At 50.1% G+C, this 6,000-nt stretch overlaps 1 protein-coding gene across 1 annotated transcript in view; it reads left to right on the top strand.

Annotated features, from left to right (window-relative positions):
* LOC307094811 (tigger transposable element-derived protein 1-like) overlaps positions 1–6,000 on the top strand; it is a 64,500-nt gene that overhangs the window by 9,892 nt on the left and 48,608 nt on the right. The window lies entirely within an intron of this gene.

The following is a 6,000-nucleotide window of genomic DNA, read 5'->3' as shown; positions in this document are numbered from 1 at the left end:
AAGCCGCAGTCTGGCCTCCCTTTGTGGGAGGCAACCGGGCTGGTCAGGGGAAGGCACCAGCCCCATCACCCTGCTGCTGCAGCCACTGCCAGTTACCACAGCCACCAAGGTGTTTTTTGTGTTTTTTTTTCCCTTTTATTTATTCATTTATTTATTTATTTATTTATTTAAAATTTAATAAATCTTTATTGTTCAGATTATTACAATTGTTTCTCCTTCCCCCCCCCCCCCCCCCCATATCTCCCTTCCACCCGGTTCCCACTCCACTCTGTCCTTACCTCCCCTCCGCTGTCCTCATCCATAGGTGTATGATTTTGTCCAGTCTCTTCCCGTACCCCCCACACAGGCACCCTTTTCCCCCTGAGAATTATCAATCCACTCCAATTCTATGCCCCTGATTTTATTATGTTCACCACTTTATTCTGTTCTTCAGATTTTTAATTCACTTGACTTTTAGATTCACTTGTTGATAGGTATGTATTTGTTGTTCATAATTTTTATCTTTACTTTTTTCTTCTTTTTCCTCTTTTTAAATAATACCTTTCAGCTTTTCATATAATACTGGTTTGGTGGTGATGCACTCCTTTAACTTTTTCTTATCTTTGAAGCTCTTTATCTGCCCTTCAATTCTGAATGATAACTTTGCTGGGTAGAGTAGTCTTGGTTGTAGGTTCTTGCTATTCATCACTTTGAATATTTCTTGCCACCCCCATCTGGCCTGCATAGTTTCTGTTGAGAAATCAGCTGATAATCCTATGGGTGCTCCCTTGTAAGTAACTAACTGTTTTTCTCTTGCTGCTTGTAAGATTCTCTCTTTGACTTTTGCCCTTGGCATTTTAATTATGATGTGTCTTGGTGTGGTCCTCTTTGGATTCCTTTTATTTGGGGTTCTGTGCGCTTCCTGGACTTGTAAGTCTATTTCTTTCACCAGGTGGGGGAAGTTTTCGGTCATTATTTCTTCAAATAGGTTTTCAGCGTCTTGCTCTCTCTGTTCTTCTGGCACCCCCATAATTCTGATGTTGGTACACTTGAATTTGTCCCAGAGGCTTCTTACACTATTTTCTACTTTCTGAATTCTCTTCTCTTCTTGCTTTTCTGGAGGCGTGTCTTTGCCTCTTTGTATTCCAAATCTTTGACTTGATTCTTGCGTTCCTCTAGTTTTCTGTTGGGTCTCTGTATAATATTTTTTATATCAGTCAGTGTATGTTTCATTTCTAGTTGGTCCTTTTTCTTATCCTCGAGGGTTTCATTAAATTTATCGGACTTTTCCATGAAATTCTTGAAAAACCTTATAACCGTGGTTTTGAACTCTATGTCCATTCATTTGTTCTCCTCCATTTCTTTCATTTGGGATCTGTTTCCTTGCCTCCTCATTTTCGCTGCTTCCCTTAGTTGGTTAGGGTAGCTTTGTGTATTAGGTGTCCTATTCGTTTAACGGCTCAGCCTCCCAGTTACCTGAGGTGGACCATCTTGGTGCACCCCTTAGTGGACTGTGTGTACAGCCTTGTTGTAGTTAAGTGTTGATTGTTGTTGGTGTCACTGGGAGGAATTGACTTCCAGGCCAATTGGCTGTGAGGACCCGCTGTGTCTATAAAGGAGGAATTGCTGTGCTGGAGACACGTTTATGGGGCGGGACTTGTTCCAGTACGGCTTTGGCGCTCACTGAATCTGCCTCTTGAATGTGTCCCTTATGAGAGTGGTTGAAATCTGGTGTCGTTTCACACCGACCACTAGATGCCCTAGTTTCTGGATCTCCAATGGGGTGCAGGTCAGCTACTGTCTGAGGCTCCCCAGCGAGAGCTACAGCAAGAACTAGTCTTCTCCTCTTTGCTTGAGTGGTTCTGGAGCAGTCTGACTGGAGTTTCAGTTGATTTGGTTAAGCTGCCACAAGGCAGGCCATTTATATGCAAAAGCCACTGTGTGGAGCCTGGGCGGGTTTGCAGAATGTGCGGGGCGGGGTCTCAAGGCAGGGCGAGGTCTCAGGGCGTCACTAGGCTAGGGCGTGGCAAACTGGTGATGGCTGCTGTCAGCTGTCTCTGCCTTTCCGTGTTTCCAAGTCCCCGCGTCCCACGCACCAATGCAGTAAACACTGATTGCTGGGCGCACCTCTGCAAGAAAGTCACTCTCACTTTCCAACCTGATGGCCGAGAGTCCAGCTTCACCCCGTAGGTGTCTGGGTGCCCCGCATGTCCCCAGAAACTGGGTTTCAGAGTGATTGGGAGCTTATCTCCCTCAGGTTGAAAAAAAGCCCCGCGCCCTGTTGCCCGCCACCAGCCCACTAAGCGCGCCTCCGTACCTCAGCTTTTCCGCGTTTGTTCTCCTTTCTTTTTCCTTCTTAGTTGTAAATCTACCATTCAGCCAGCATTCCCGTGGTTCTGGGTGGGAGACATTTTGTCTTTTAGTTGTATTTTTGAAATTGTTGTGTGCGGCGGCAGTTTAGTTGTTTAACTTTGCCGCCATCTTGGTTCCTCTCCCACCAAGGTGTTTTCATCAACACGACTCCAGTCCCTTCACCAAGAAAAAATGACAACTTTCTTTAGGCATTTTCAAGATGTGACTTTCATAGAATATGCATTTCTTTCTTTCTTTTTTTTCTTTTTTATCCTCACCTAAGTATGTTTCCATTGGCTTTTAGAGAATGTGGAAGAGAAAGGGAAAGACAGAGAGAAACATCAAAGTGAGAGGAACACTTTGATTGGTTGCCTCCTGCATGAGCCCTGATCTGGGCCCCAGCCAGGGAGGAGCCTGCAACCTAGGTACATGCCCTTGATCAGAATCAACCCAAACCCTGCTGTGGGCAGGCCGAGGCTCTATCCACTGAATCAAACCGGCTAGGGCAGGATATGACATTTCTTAGCCCTCCAGCAGCGGACCTTCGTTTTTTTCTCCAGAAGTGTGGTGGAAAAACCCTAGGTCACCTTTTTGGATTCTTATTACCCAAGTTACTAAGAATATTACCAGTGGCATACAGGAGCTTAGCCAATGTGCAGTCAGAAAAGGTGTTTCCTCTATAGTTCACACCAATCACCGACTGTGCCCTGCCCAGGCCTAAAGCGTCTGGCCAAAGCTTTAGGCCTGGGAAGGGGACCTCCAGCTCCCTGTGATCGCAGACACCGCCCATTGAGCTGGGGACCCCAGCTTCCTACAATCTACCACAGGAGCAGCCCCCCTCACAGGAGCGGACCCCCAGTTGCCTGCAATCCATCGTAGGCTCCCCACTGGTGCCCAAGGCTGGGAGGCTTGGGCACCAGTGGGCGCACCTCTGCAAGAAAGTCACTCTCACTTTCCAACCTGATGGCCGAGAGTCTGGTGGAGGCTTTCCCAGCCTTGGGCTCGGCCGGACCCAGGACTCCCTGCGACGGTACGCAGGAACTGACCCCCAGTTGCCTGCGACAGATCACAGGATCCCCGCTGGTGCCGAAGGCCAGAAAAGCCTCCTGCAACTGGGGGTCGGCTCCTGCGAACTGTCGCAGGGAGGCTGGGGTCCAGCCAAGCCCAAGGCCACAAAAGCCTCAGGCAGATGGTTTCCTGATGGGCATGGCTGGTGGGCGTGGCTGGTGGTGTAGCGCAGGTACGGTCAATTTGCATATTACTCTTTTATTAGGTTGGATAGGGGCTTGGTGCATGGGTGAGGGCTGGCTGGTCTGCCCTGAATGAGGTCCTGGTTCAGGGTAGGGGTCCACTTGGGGAGCGGGGGTGGCCTGGGTGAGGGGCCTGGGGTGGTTTGTAAGCCAGCCATGTCCCCTTTGGGGTGGGGGTCCCCACTTGGGGTGATGCCAGCCTGGGTGAGGAACTGCGGCAGTATGCAGGCCAGCCACGCCCCCATCGGGGTAAGAGTCTAAGATGGGGCGTGACCGGCCTAGGCTAGGGGCTGAGGGCCCTTTGCAGGCTGGTCACGCCCGCATTGGGTTGAGGGTACCTGCTGGGGTGTGTGCTCGGCCTGAACCAGGGGCTGTGGGCCGTATGTGGGTTGTTTGCAGGCCAGCCAAACCCCCAGCTTTGTCCAGAAGGACATCCGGAAGGTCTCCAGGTTGAATTAGCATATTACTCTTTTTTTAATTTTTTTATTGATTTTTTAGAGAGAGGAAGGGAGAGGGATAGAGAGTTAGAAACATCGATGAGAGAGAAACATAGATCAGCTGCCCCCTTCACACCCCCCACTGGGGACGTGCCTGCAACCAAGGCACATGCCCCCGACCGGAATCGAACCCGGGACCCTTGAGTCTGCAGGCCGACGCTCTATCCACTGAGCCAAACCGGTCTCGGCAACATATTACTCTTTCATTAGTATATACACTGAGTGGCCAGATTATTATGACCTCTGAACGCATAATAATCTGGCCACTCATTTTGTGTGTGTGTGTGTGTGTGTGTGTGTGTGTGTGTGTGTGTGTGTGTGTATTAGAGTCCTGGTGCATGAATTCGTGCATGGGTGATGGGTGGGATCTGGCCAACCTGGCCATGGGGAGGGAACATGGGCGGTTGGCTGGCCTGCCTGCTGGTCGAACTCCAGGTCGAGGGGACAATTTACATATTACCCTTTAATTATGTACAATATACACTGAGTGGCCAGATTATTATGTGTTCAGAAATCATAATAGTCTGGCCACTCAATGTGTGTGTGTATGTGTGTTTGTATTAGTGGACCAGTGCATGAGTTTCATGCATGGGGGAAGGGGGTGTCCCTCAGCCTGGCCTGCACCCTCTCCAATCTGGGACCCCTTGTGGGGATGTCAGTCGGACATCCCTCTCACAATCCAGGACTGCGGGCTCCTAACCGCTCACCTGCTTGTCTGCCTGATCGCCCCTAACCACTCTGATGCCAGCCTGCTCGTGCCCAACTGCCCCACGCCGCTGGCCTTCATCCCCCTACTGCCCCCCCTTGCCTGGTGATCACCCCCAAATGCCCTCCCCTCCTGGCCTGATCACCCCTAACTGCCTCTGCCTTGGTCCCACCACCATGGCTTTGTCCTGAAGGACGTCCAGAATGTCTCCCAGTCTAATTAGCATACTACCTTTTTGTTAGTATAGATAGAGGTCTGGTGCACAGGTGGGGGCCGGCTGGTGTGCCCTGAAGGGGGTCCGGATCAGTGTGGGGGTCCCCTTGGGGTGGCAGGTCTGGACTGGGTGAGGGGCCTGGGGGAGTTTACATGCCGGCCATACCCCCATCGGGTTGAGGGTGCGCAATTGGGAGCATTGCCAGCCTGAGCGAGGGGCTCAGGGCTGTTTACAGGCTGGCCACGCCACCAACAGGGTGAGGGGACCCGCTGGGCTGTGTGTTGCCAGCCTGGGCAAAAGGCTGAGGGTCGTTTGGGGATGGTTTACAGGACAGCCAAGCCCCAGGCTTTATCCAGAAGGATATCCGGAAGGTCTCCCAGTTGAATTAGCATATTACTTTTTTATTAGTGTGCATATATATATATATATATATATATATATATAGTATATCCCTATTTCTCTCTCTCTGAAATCAATATATATGTTGTAATCACCTTGTCAGTCCACTCACATCTGAACACCAGCACAGCCTAGGGACCTGTGAGGACAAGCAGCCAAGTTTCTCTTGAGGGCAGAGCATGCAGTGACCCAGAGAACAGTATGGGAGGTGCCCTCTATGTCAGGGTGGCAGGTGGAGAACCCGGGCTGAGCTGCATAATCACACACAGGGGATGATGACATCAGTGTGGTCCCTGGGACTAAAAGTAAAGCGGCCGGACACTAACAATGATGTGCAAAGGAATGAAAAGGGAGTCCATCTCTGATGGTGTCTTTATGATATGATATGGGGAATTTTAGGATAATTTCTAACAAGATGGGTTGCTGTGATGCTACATGACAAGTGTAGAGTTTAGAGGCCATATATGTACCCAATTGCCATTTCCTGTTGAGGGCTGACCCAGTGAACACTAGGAATGAGACAGCATACATCAGTGTCACCTGCACTTGAAAATCCCGACTGCCATGGGGCAAGGAGAAGAGAGAAGGGTGAGAGAGAAATGT

Source organism: Cnephaeus nilssonii, assembly GCF_951640355.1.
Source record: "Cnephaeus nilssonii genome assembly, chromosome: 24".
Lineage (NCBI taxonomy): Eukaryota > Metazoa > Chordata > Mammalia > Chiroptera > Vespertilionidae > Cnephaeus > Cnephaeus nilssonii.
The sequence above is the reverse complement of the archived record's forward strand: the minus strand, read 5'-3'. Positions and strand labels throughout refer to the sequence as shown.